The sequence below is a fragment of the Rhagoletis pomonella genome, unplaced genomic scaffold, assembly GCF_013731165.1.
Source record: "Rhagoletis pomonella isolate Grant_MI unplaced genomic scaffold, Rhpom_1.0 Rhpom_scaffold_00005, whole genome shotgun sequence".
Lineage (NCBI taxonomy): Eukaryota > Metazoa > Arthropoda > Insecta > Diptera > Tephritidae > Rhagoletis > Rhagoletis pomonella.
In genome coordinates, this window is record NW_023458559.1 from 44,469,873 (window position 1) to 44,483,708 (window position 13,836).

The following is a 13,836-nucleotide window of genomic DNA, read 5'->3' on the forward strand; positions in this document are numbered from 1 at the left end:
TTATTTCGAAGTTTAATCAAGGCCGCATTGTGCCAAGGTACTTTATACTGCTTCTTCGTTACCAGAGGAATTACACTTTTACAAACGTTTACGACAGTGTCAAGATGATGGAGCAAGCTGTCCCAATTAATGCTCAACAAGAGATTATTCAATTTCAAAAAATCGCATCGCTTAAAATTAAAAGAGAAACTTGAATTAACATTAATAGTTTTAGGATATTCATACAACTCAAGATCGAGAACTAGAGGTACATGATGCATATCCGATTTTATAATAGCTAAATTACATTCATTCAAAGAAAAAATTTACACTTCTACTTAAAAAAATTTGATCTAAAGTGTGCTCAAGTTTATTCTGAAAAGAGTTAATTGGCGTAATATCGATACTTAAAAAGCTATCCACGAACAATCACGTTATTAGGCCACAGCTCGGGCAGTAATAGCTTCGAATTAGTTTTGGAAATCACGCCCACCTTGAAGTTAACACTCTTCAGAGTTGTAGGATCAACACCCTTTTTTATTAGTATGTAACAATAGATAGAGTTTTCCTGAATGCCAGCATGCTTAGCAATATATTTTTTGAGATGACCAGTGGTAACTGAGGACGAAAAGGGCGAAATGTGTAACCATCTCATTTTCGTTTTTGATACAACACTTAGTTCATTATTGTAGCTTGATCCAATAACTAAAGGTTGTTTCAGCTTACGTCTGTTATCCTTGGGAACAGTTTTCCACATGGGGCTTTTATCTACATACATTCGGCGTAGAAGCATTGCATTATGGACAAGGGGCATAGGGGACGAAGCTGGTACATGAGCAGCAGCACTAACATAACATCTTATCCTGTTATATCCAGTATGAGACGACCCCCTTTTGGAAAAACAGATGCCATTTCCGAAGAAGTTATCAGTCTTTTGCGTGAACCAACTCAAAACGCATCAGTTTTTGTTGAAAGTGACAGAGATGAGTGAAAAAATATTTCGTCATTTCTATTTTAATTTGTTGTCTGTAATATTAGTTAATACAGGGTGTTTGGTAGACGTTTGAACATACGTGGGATGGTGATAGTTGGGGCCATCTGCTATGTGTTCCTCCCAGAAATTTCAACTAGGCCCCCAAGGTTTTATATTTTTTTTAATTTCTCATTTACAAAAATTCAAACCTGAATAACGTTATTTAAAAATGAGAATACTTTAGTTTTGGAAATCACTAATTCGGTATAAAATAAAAAAAAATCTTAAAAAATTGTTTGGGCTGAACATATAGCAGGCGGACCCAACTATCCCCCATTTATAAATATAATTATTGTTATTAATCCATAATTTGATCATAAATTCATTTTAAATATGTTCGATCAAATACAATAAATCAGTAATTTTGTTAATAAATATTTTGTGTTACTCGACTAAAAATGACAGTTGATTTGACAGATTTCAACTGAAAACGTTTGAATGTAATACAGAACTCGAGACCAGTGAGCCTTCAAACCTAGTACGTTAAATTCTTGGGAAATTCTCCTTATTTTTAGAGAAATTGACAGCCCATTCGACATCTGTCTAATCTCAGGGTTTTTATTTCACGTAAAATTCATGAGTAGCGTGTCTAAAACCCTTACCAGTAGCATTTAAAAAACATTTTCTTATTACCAGAAAAATTAACAGTCAATTTGACAGCTGTCAACTCTCAAAGTTTTAATTTGACGTAAAATTCGTGATCAGCATGTTTAAAAACCTTATCAGTAACGTTTTTAAAAAGATTCTCTGATTTTTATAAAAATTGGCAGTCCGTTTGACAGCTGTCGCCTGTCAAACTTTTAATTTGTAACTAGCGTGCCAAAAAACCTAATAAGTGGTATTTTCAAAAAGATCTTCTTATTTTTAGAGAAATTTGCAATTGATTTGACAGCTGTTAACTGTCAAACTAAAAATTTTATGGCATATTCAGATTTAGCATAACAAAAATACTACGATGATGCATTGTTATTATAAGCGTAACAGCTCTTCTAATTTTTCGCGCCTAGTAGCTCAAATCCAGAAAAAAAATATTAATTGCCACACACAAGATTTTTATAACAAATGTTGAATAGCATTCCCTCTATGCACCTCTATGCAGGGTGCTTCTGTAAAAACGTATGTGTACGTACGCGTGAAGACTTCCATGGTCATCCATAGTCTGGCTATATTGCGCCAAATTTGCAATTATAAATATTTATTTATTTACATGTGTGTATGTATTTTCTACTAGCCATGCATTACCCTCAAACTTTTTATGTGCCCTTTGACTTTTGATCAAATGGCTTTTTGCCATATGCGTGCGCTTAAGTGACCCGCATGCCAAAGTTGTTGAAAGCAAAGTCAGCAAATTAGTTGCATTTGCATTTTAGAGCAACTTTGGGGAATATTAAAGAAAAATAAACATTTTATAAATAATTTTACAATAATAAATAAGAAGTGCGTACATACATACCCTTTCAGAATAGATATGTATGTATATCCACTTTTATGCATCCATCCGTGAAACTAATTCAAATAGTTCTTTATCGCATTCAACTTTTAACAAAACACACTTCATTTGTTGTCCTTTCACCAAATTGGCTTCAATGTCCTTGTTTTCATCGAATCGCACAGCGGTTTCAAAACAAGTCTCACTTTCACAATGCCACAATAAAGCAAGAATAAAAAAACGTGAACTGAAAAAATTAGGCGGTTGTTATATCACCGCACGCGACGCACACGTTTCAACTTTCACTGGCTGCTTTCATTCGTCCTTCTGCCGCTGCTGCTCCGGCTACCGCTACATGCATACATATGTATGTATGTACATCCTTGCAGAAGTACACAATCAAGTCCTTTCGCTTACTGCCTCCTTTGCTGACGCGTGAAAGTACTAACAACAAAACGCTAGCAACAAAGCAGAAGTCAGCTTGCAGCTAACAGCAACGCGTAGTATTTTTACGCATTCCAAATTGCAGACACACGCAAACGCTTTTACTACCTACACTTGCACAATTTCGTTTTAATAAAATTTTGCTTACACAGCTTTTATAGTTTAAGCTTTGTTGCGGCTTTAAATTATTTTAGCAGCCATTTCATTTTTATTTTTGTATTTTTAATGCTTTCGTTTTTGCTTTTGCTTCATTTGATTTATTGTAGTTTTTGTTTGTTGCTGTTCTTTATCGCTGCTTAATGTTGTTGTTTTGCCGTTTGAAAGTGAAATGTTTGAAATGTGGAAATATGCAACGAATTTAAAGCAAAGTTGGAAAACGACTACGCCGACGACGACAAGCTGAGCTGAGCTGAGTAAGACGAACTGAATTTTTGGTCAGCACGGTAGACAAGCAGGCAGACAGGCAGCTAAATAAGCAGGACTCATACGAGTTTGCATGTTTTGAGTGAGAATTTGAGCTTCAAATGCAAGCACTGATTGAGTGAGCGCGTTTTAGGATGTGTATTTTGAGCTCTACGGAACTAAATAGCTACATATATGCAGCGGGTGCCACAACGAAATTATGGTTGCACATGGTTTACTAGAGGTTGGCGGTAGTTCTCGGTGCGAAACAAACTTTTGGGTCTCCGATAAGGTTTCATGAAAATGAAACAGTCAAAGCCCAAAACCCAAAACCGACTGTTTAAGACTTTACCCGAAAATAAAGCGCCAACCGAGAGAATTTTGGTGACGAAAATTTAGAGTAACGATTGCCAAAATTCCACTACCGGTATCCTCAAGGCTTAAACTCCAGAGACTGGAAATGCGAACCGAAATAACTCCGGTTAGCGGTAGAATCTGTCTGGGTGGATTGTCACCCATCATTTGTTTTTTTATTCCACTACTCGTGAACTGTAGTACAGAATACAAAGAGAGGCGGTTGCACTCTGAATTACTCTGCTGAAATGGTTTGCCGAGTGCGTTAAGCCTCATCGTTGCGAGGGCTGGACATTCGCGCAGAAAGTGTTCGACTATCTCTTTTTAGCCCGGGCCCTCACAGTTGTGACAGAGCCTATTGAAGGGTAAGCCAATATTTTCGGCAAGTATCGCAACGAACCAGTGCCCTGTGTACTCTGCAGTAAGTTTGTGGGTTTTTTTTTTGGTCACTCCAAAAAGAGCCCTGGTTTTAAGTGAGTCGTAGGACACCCAGAAGCCTCGTACTCCTATACGATCATGTACGTTTCCATCTCTGTCTAGCCTTCGAGCGATAAGTTATGGTCTGATTATGCATACTTCGCATAACTTCGCACAACTTCGCATAAACTTCAAACGGTAATTTCGTATGTACTTTGTGTGCATTCCATTACCTAGCAAAACTTTTTAAAACTTAGCGATTTGTTGAGTTTAGATTTTGCTTCACATATTCTTAAGTTAAATTTTAATTGCACTGGTACAAATGGTTGTGCGAAGTTATGCGAAGTAGGCATAATCAGACCTTTACGGCAATTCTGACTACGATCTCCCTGAGCTAGACCCATGTCCACCGCACATGGGACACACTCAGTGCGGAGCCGCACCTTGTTGATCGTCCGCTGCCTTGTTTCCCTAAATGTCCCAGGACCCATATTAGGGTAATTTCGTTTTGATCAGAAATAGAGGCCAGCTCTATCCTACAATCCTCTACTAGTTTAGATCTTATGGAGGTGGTAGAGAAGATATTCACCTGCGTTTTCGGGTTCTGCGTTCTCCTTAATTAGAAACGTTTCGACCTAAAAAGCTGTTGCACATTCTGGTAGGTGAAAGGATAATTTTATGTTGTTCAACGAATGCCCCTACTTGCCTTTACTGGCACGTTTCCTGATGTTGTCTGGAAACCGAGTCCGTCATCGACTATCGCTCCCAATTATTTGAGTTGCATGGTATGGCACTCTGCCATACATTGCGGAGCTAAATCGTGGACGTTCTTAATCGAATATACTCCATCTCTTTAGTAGAAAGAAAGACAATTTCCAGAAAATCCGTTCCCAGCTTATCAGCATTAATGAAGACTGACCTGATTAGACGCATGGCCCTGATATTGACTCCCGAAATCGTACGGATGATCCAAATGACTTATAATGAGTTGTGTTAAGCTGCTGCGGCTAAAGGCTGGTCCCTAAATCCACCCCTCGACGAAATACCGAGAGGTGGTGCGAGGAAATGGTTCATCCAATTGTTTTCATACATGAATACCTAAGATAGCATCTAAACCTTCTTTACAGTGAGACAAGGCATCCTGAAAAAGGACATAGAAAATACGGGAAGAGAACATACTGAAATTGTTAAGATTTATTTTTCTTGGCACGCTGGTAGTGATCGATAACGTCTAACACTTTCTCTGCCATTGACCTGCCTTAACTAAGCCTAGACGATGATGTTATCAATCATTTCTATTGGTTATAAATATTTCTAGGCATACGTTCGTAATCAACTTCGACTCATGCAGGTATCACAATGGACCACCAGCTCTCTGTGCCTAGAACCTAACCTATGCCCTGCAGCGAAATTTATTAAAATTTTATAAATAATATTTAAAAGAAAGTGGATATTCTAACGTTTATATATGTTTACCGTTACCTGATAACTGAGTATTGCTCAAGTAGTATTATAGTTACCTTATACACCTACACATCAGAGGACCTGCAGCAAAACCGTTCCTATTTCTTTAATAAAAACAAAGTCCCCAAAAAACTGTTCACATTTTTGAGTGATTAGATTTTTTCACTCAATATTGTCTTGCTCAATTATTTACGCATGCGCAGCGAAATCTCACTCAAACACTTTCGCTCTTCATTCATTTAGCCGCAACAATAACTTTCTCTTTCAGCGAAGTCCTTTTCGTCGTCACTCAAAACAAAAACATGAATGAATGAAAAATGAAAGACGAAGCCGATATTTTTATATTTAAGTATATAGTTACGTATGGAGCTTTGTGGGGAAAGACGACTCCAATTTTCCGCCTTAAATTTTTTTGCAAAGTCAAAATAATATTCTCAGTATGAGGGTGAGTGCAAGGATGTATGGGCGTGCGATTTCTTTGATACGGTGACAGCAGCAACAACAATAACATTCAATAACAACAACAACAAAACCATTTGTTTACCCCTATAGCTACATATGTATATTACAAAAACACGGTGAGAAAAGCAGGCGTGTACTGCTTTTGCTGCCAACATTGTAAGGAGTGGCAATGAATCTGCGAAATTAAGCTACAACGATTTACAATTTAATGCGCCTCATAAAAAGAAAACATATCCATCACTTTAAAGCAGAAATGGCTGAATATATGTGGGGATGAAATAAATAATGCCCGGTGGAGCGGGCGTACAACACAAAGAAAGAAAAGAAAAACAGTTTGCATTACGGTTGACTGAGCTCTTGATTAAGTGGTAAGTCGCGCGCGCTATATCCTCGCACAGGAAGTGCTGTACCCTGGTTTAACTGCCTTCAATAGGATACAAGAATGGCGTAACAATTTTGTTATTGCGACACGTTTTTTTCCTGTAGTCCGCCGACACATTCGCGCACTCACTCCTTCTCGTGCTTCCACTATTAGAAACCGCAGACTTTGGTTGTCTTTGTCAACCAACATAGCAACGAATATTCGTTCGTCATGCTCACCTTGAAATTGAATTTGTGTCCCAGTGTCTAGTTACACACACAAACACAAACACACAAACGTGTTTGATGCTTTTGTTTCCCAACATCCAGCCAGCCACAAAGCTGCCCACTGAAAAGTAAGCTACTTTATTTTTAAGTTTTTTTGCTATTTCATTAGTGAACTTTCTATGTGTGGCTTTGGCCAGGACGACGTAAATATAACCTTGAGCATTCATTTTTTTTAGTGAATAAAATTTTAAAATTTTGTCCGCTAACCAACCATCGAATCCAGCCAGTCAGTCAGTCACAATTTCATTTCATAGCTAACATTAAACTAACCTTGAACTTTTTTTGAAAGTTTGTTGCAAAAAAGTGGCATCTGAAATTTATTTGATATACTAGCGAAAGCGTGAAAAAAACATGCGCTTGGCAGTTTGGCCTTTTTTTAGTTTATTGTATGCCATTGAGGCACGTGGCGCATGTTGCACGTTGCAAGTAATTACAATTCGTTTTTAATTAATTCAATAATTGTTATTAATTATGTTTGCCAAGTAGTATTATATTTACTCGGAAATTTGACGACGCGAACCATAAAAAACTCAATTGAAAGCATTGCTTTTACTCCAACAAAAGCGGAGGTCAGTAAACTTTTGAGTAGAATTTTATTTAACAGAATTAAATGAAGCATTTCGTAGAAGTTTTCTTTTGGTAAACGTAGGGCGGCTCGAGAGTAGCTTTTAGGGAATTTTTTCTTTCAGAAAGTTTAGAAAACCAAAAAAAAATCTGGAACTTAAGAAAATTAGGATTTTTTGATCACGTGATAAGCATGTGATGAAAAGTCATGTGATATGTTAGTCACTTGATTTGAGAACTATTAAGGCCCATATCTTCGTGAGTATATTTCGTAGGTTTTGAAATTTTTTGGTTTTTGTCGCACGGCGTTATTTAAGGCCATATGATTAAAAATCATATGATGATGATCGTATCCATTCAAATTGCTGGGATTACTGCTATAGATCCTTTTCCTGTTACTTCATTTAAATCAACCAAAAATGTTTTACTCTTTAATCTTTTCACCCGCAAAATTCATACTCCTCATTTGCACAATTCCCATTCCAACGCCAGCTGTTCGTAAGTGATGAATTCCCACAACACTTAGGGGCCGCTAAAACCGGAAATTTAATAAGCAAGCGAAGAAAAACTTGACACACATATTTAATTGCTTAGGTACTTATTTATGGGTATATGAGTCAAAAACTCTGTTGATCAACTAAGTATGTGTGAGTGCATTGATATTTTTCATATGTGGCTTAACACACATAAATAGAGTAAGTCATAGCCGAATCGAAAAGTATATATGTCATACCACCTACGCTACGTACCATCCAATTGTGATTAGTTACCATTGCTTTTATTCTTTGTTTTTCGACTCATCCTTTTCTCTCTCTTTCTCTTCGAGTACTACATTTTCTCTTGCCGTAGAAACTTGAGAATTTTCAAAACTTTTGTTGTGCCGCTATTTTTGCAGCCGGTTATATAACAATTTTGCAGAAAGCGCAGTATATATTTTTACTTTGCACTTGCTTCCGCTTGATTGAAGCACTCCAAAGAACTAAATTACTCAATTATAAATGAGTTATAGAGAATTAGACACTTTTTTATGCTCAAGAGTTTTTAATATTTTTCTCTTTTAATTTTTGTATTTGCTTTCAAAGGATTTGGTATATAAAATGCCTTTATATTATCGGATAAACAAGCTAAAACGCGTTTAGTCATTTGATTGCTTACATACATATGTGTGAAGAGTGTTGTAAAAACAAAAATATTTACGGGCGAATGAGTTTTGAAAATTTTGAATAAAATACTGAAACTTAATTAGTGTTAGGCTGAAGTTTTAAAAACTGAAAGTTTTGCGTGACCCCGGTCCTTCCTTCTACTTACAAAGAGATATGCTCTATGGATGAACGTAACGTTAAAAAAAAAAAAGTATGTACCGATTGTGCCAGCGAACATTTCGATGTTAGATGGTGGTATGGAGTGTATTTCCTGTAAAAAAAATCTCTGTTTGTATCAATTCAGGTTTACGAAGGGAGTTGAGTAACTGCTTAATAATATACATAATACCTTTTTCAGGAAGGTGAATATTTTATTAAGATGGCACAGGAACAGTAAATCTTTTTCAAAAGTGCAAGCTGGCGACTAAAGCTCCTGCACTATACTGAACTTCTCATCGGCCACAAAAAGCATTTGAATCCTTACGCCATCTGTATTATTTTCGGAGTGCTGTTTTCAGTGATCTTAAATCAAATGTATCCAATGGCATTTCAAATTTCTCGCTGGCTATTAAAAATTTTCCACTCATTTTGAATGCAATAATCATAGACTGCATTTATTTATTTCTTTTTTATTTGTATATTTTCTTTGCCAGTTTGCATTTGCTAATTCATTTTGTGTATTCGGTAGCTTTATTGTTTTACAAACGCTTACAACTACACACACACACACACACACACATTTACGCCATATTTATTACAACTGTGCTGTTTGCATGTAACTAAATAGATAAAAAAATATTGACTTGACGTCCTTGGAAGTTGATTGCGCAGCTGGGCTTTGCTGAGTGTCATTAATGGGTATTGAAGCTAAAGTGTTGCCACCAAATTGTCACTCTCAGTCGTTTCCCTGCAGAAAAAAATTACCAATTGATAAAAAATAACCCACTTGTAGTTAGCTTTTTTGCGAGATTTCTATAAAATATATAACTTGTAGTTAGCTACAAAAAGCCAACTTGAAACTAGTTGTCAAGTAATGCAGGAGTAATGAAGGAGATTGTTTTCTTTAAGCGCGTTTCTATTTAAATAACCTTCACATCGCAAATACTTTTTCGAATTTAGGACAAATAATCGAAATTTCGTATTATCATTTTGAGGTTATGTCTGACGGAGTTCGAATATGGGACCACCTACAGCAGAATATGTAAACAAATATGAACTGTAATAAATTAAATAAAGTAAAAAAAAATAAAAATTTCCTATTGATATTTTATGTCCAAAAGTAGTTAGTTACAAGTTAGTTACATCAAATGCGGAGGTAACAACCCTTGACTATTTCGCGGCCATCGCAATAGAAATATACTTAGTTAGCTTTCGTCAAAGAAAATATACAGATAATAAGTGACTTTTAGCTCCTTCCTAATCAACTTAAAGTTAGCTTATAGTTAGATACATTTCCTGCAGGGTCGGTCTGCCTGTTTGCATGTCTATTTGATTCTATTGTCTCTACTGCCATGAATGAAGTGTTTGATGATATTCTTGATGACGATGACACTGTTGGTGTTAATCAATACTGATTTGTTTGTTTGGAGCGACAAGGCAGAATAATTATTGTCACTGGGTTAGGAGAGTAAGACCGGCGATTGTTTACTAATAGGACAAGGATTAATAAATATATTGCAACGATGGACTGGCATAATGAAATTGGTATTTAATAGATATTTACTAAATACCATCTAAAAAGGGTATGAGTGTTGAAACGGGGAGGGCAGTAGCTAACAAATACATACACAACATGCAGCACTTTTTTAGGGAAACATTTTTTTAAACTAAAGAGAATTTCTTCGTCCGATTTTCACTCACTATCTTCAATATGTATGTATGTATGTACGTACACACACTTATTCTACAAATACACTATGCTATTTAACGGTAGTGTGCTTCTGGGGAGTATTAAAACCATGGCGTCGGATAGAGCGGAAATCATTGTCACTTGATAGGTGTCCAATGGGCGATAAAAAGGAAAGAAAATATAATCCTGTAGCTTTTGTGCCAATGGGTTGAAGAATAAATACATAATTTTGTTTTTTTTTGCCTGTTTTTCAAAGCCAATTCATTTATTTAAATAAACACTTATCGATGATATGTCCGTTGTTGTTGTTTTAGAAGTTTGTCCTCCAGAGCAGCCGCTACTCACCCTCTACGCCACTCCTCTAATATGCGACCCAATAAGTGTGCGGTCTCACTTGATTGCGCCCCTGGTGTCTGGAGTATGTATCTGCAACTTCCGGACACAATCTGGTCTTATTATTATTATAGTCACACTGCCACCTAAAACGATGTAAGCAGTTTCAAGGATGTCATCTTCTAAATTGTGAATGGAGAAGATAATCGTTCCCCAAGGTGTGTCAGCCTGAGATATGTGATACGTGGCCAATCACACAGAATATGCTCTGTGGATTCCTCCACCAGCCCATAAAACCTGTAGTCCCACTCTACATAAACCCCATTTTATTCATATGGTACCTAGTTCTAATACCCTTCCGACTAAATTGAAGGAGTCTTTCGGAGTTCCTTCTGGAAGGAGTTATGAATCTCTGTGATGGTCTCATTTTCTTTGACTTCCGCTAGAGGGAAGCAATCTGAGATTAGTCGCAGCTCCTAAGTAGCTCTGCAGTGTATCCTTTAGATGTACCGCAGAAAGTACCAGGACCATGCAAGCGTATTTGGGCGACTGTCAGTCCTTCCGTTGCCTATACAGCCTACATCTTCCCGAGTACTCCCGTCGTCCACCTTCGATCCGTCGGTATACCATACTTCGAACCCTTCGTCAATCATAGATATTATTGCTTCACAGCAGTCGTTTTCCGGAATTCTGACAATGCTGTGCTTGCATAATAATAATTTCGGTATGCTTGATGACTGTCAGCTGGATTGCGGGCTTGACAACCTCCAAATGAGCCCGAAAATCCCCACGTTGCATGCTGATTATGTTGGCTAACCGTATGGCGCTCCAGCAGGCCTCCTTTTCAATTAGAAAAGACAGGGAAGGAAGGCCTGTAATGACAACAACATGCTTAGCTTTTAGCAATCAAGCCAGTGCCGCATATGTAACAACGGTTCTTACGACCGAAGTGAAAGACCAATTCGTTAGTTTGGGTGATAATCTTTCAAGTTTAACCATAAAATCTCTGACAGTCCTTTGTAGCCTTGTTGTTGTAACATTCGAGAGGTGTGAGTTCCAATTGAGCCTTTTGTTCAGAGTTACCGCTAGATACTTCGCCTCTTCTGAGAACTCAATTTCTGTCCATTCAAGGGTGGTTTAATTAATACTGACTTTTCTTAGTTTGGTGGATTTTACTGAGTTCATTGACAATCCCTTTTTATCAAGGAGTGCTTTGACACTCTGCAACTCTTGGCAGCAAAGAACGCGGTGTACTATGCTGGCTACCAAGGCACTGTGGGATCGTCTGTACTTGTGAGACTGGAACACTACACTGGACTCTCTAGGTCCTCCTCGTGACTCATAATCGAAGCGTCGGTAAACTTAGAACGCAGTAAGCACAGGGAAGAGGTAATGGACCTTAAATAGGCCAGACTTTTTGGTTATCCTTTTGCTGGGCATGATATAAATCTTTTGAATAGAGCCAGCATCAAGTTGCTTATTGGTTGCTTATCTGGTCATAATTACCTGCGCTTTCACAGGCACTGGATTAGCTTATCCACAGATTCGGATTTAGCCAGATTTGTCTTGAAGAGAAAGAGGTGTGCTCCGTAGTCTTTTTGTGTGATTGCCCGGCATTGGCTAGACTAAGACTACAATACTTCAGTTCTTCCACAGCCAATGTCTTTAATGTCAGGAATTCGTCTACAAAGCAAATGACTGATACTTTCTTAGGCCGTCAATGTTAGCCACTATCATGGGGATACAAAAGATCGTCTAGGTGGCGCTGTCCGTTGTTTCTGCTGCACCCATTAAATTTACATCGCATTACATTACTTACAAATTTTTTTGAACAGCAAATTGAATTTTTGTTAACTTACATAAAAAAGTTCAAGGACACGCTTTATATTTTGTGTCACATTGCATTTAAATCTTCCATTAGTCATTTCTCTCTCAACTGACCATTTCAGCTTTTTGATATCATTTGGTGGTTTTTTGTTGTGTGTACCAGGCTTGTTTTTCTTTGCATATGTATGTTTGTATCTATGAGCCGAAAATTTGTTTTTTTTTATAAAATAAATAGATTTTTATTAAAAGGTTGTAGCTATGATACGGCTGAATTTAAGCTATATTTTAACTAAAAACAAGAAAATGAGTTGATATAAACTGTATTTGCATTGAATTCATGGGGGAGTTTAAGCAAAATTAATATTTGTAGTACAAGACCTTACACAGTAACTCAAACCAGCTTTCACATGTTGATTTTCTTTAAATATCCAAAATGTTTTTGAAGTTAAAATTCTTTATGCTAATTTTCCATAAAAGTATTGTTCATGCTATAACCAAAACCACAGAAATTAAAATGTCTAATTTTTAATATTTTTATTGAGCTTTGTACCACGATTGTTTATAAGGAAAAATTGAAAAAGCTACAAAGTCTAAGCGGTAGAAGTTATAGCACTATTTCGGAGATCACCACATCTCCTCATCAGACTTCTTTTTCTAGACTTCAGCAGGGATGGAACCTGCGAATTCGATGTTCAAAGTCAGAAGCGTTAACCACTGAGCTATGTAATAGTGCTATAACTTCTACCGGTTAGACTTTGTTGCTTTATCAATTTTTCCTAATAAACAATCGTGGTACAAAGCTCAATAAAAATATTAAAAATAAAATGTTAACAAGCCACAATAACATTGACAAATAAAATGTCTAAGTTTATAAAAAATATAGGAAGATTCAATAAATTGTCATTAAAATTTCTTACTTTAAAGAAATTCATGTTCTTATGGAAGAAAATGCGAAAGATCGTTCAAATATAAAATTTAAAAAATAAACGCGCATTTTCAACCTCTTGAAGCTTGCCCTTTATCATACTGAAATTTCTTAACCTATAAAACTGCTAATTTTCTAAAAACTCATATTAAGAAGTTAGAAATTTTGATGAAATTAATTTTCCTCAATTTTGTACAAAATTTGCAACTTTAATTTACATGGATGTAGTGATGCGGCTGCAATTTGGTAGCATGTTTGGTAAAAATAAAACTTCTGTCCCATCCAACCAGTTCGAATGCTTGCTTTTCACATTTCTTTTACCCTATGAGCCTCTTTCCAAATCCGTCGAATCCTCTTCATATATTTTTATACCCGAGCGCACTTGTGCACAAGGGTATTATAACTTTGTTCACATAACGGTTGTTTGTAACAGGCAAAACGAATCGAGATAGATATAGACAAATGTATACATAAATGATCAGAATGAAAAGAGAAATCGATTAAGCGGTGACTGTCTGTCCGTCCGTCCGTCCGTCCGTCCGTCCGTCCGTCCGTCCGTCCGTC

The 13,836-nt window shown here is 36.7% G+C and overlaps 2 protein-coding genes across 6 annotated transcripts in view; both read right to left on the reverse strand.

The window, feature by feature from the left end:
• Nucleotides 1-3,097, reverse strand: part of LOC118739047 — an 86,667-nt gene extending 83,570 nt beyond the window's left edge. For 2 of the 3 annotated variants that reach the window (XM_036470156.1, XM_036470154.1), the window contains exon 1: nucleotides 2,466-3,097. The gene's annotated coding sequence lies outside the window, so the exon portion shown is untranslated. Of the gene's footprint in view, nucleotides 1-2,461 lie in introns of all 3 variants that reach the window. The other variant, XM_036470155.1, reaches the window with a different exon arrangement.
• The window catches only part of LOC118739040 (nuclear hormone receptor FTZ-F1), a 628,268-nt gene that overhangs the window by 268,434 nt on the left and 345,998 nt on the right, over nucleotides 1-13,836 (reverse strand). The gene's annotated exons all lie outside the window — the stretch shown is intronic.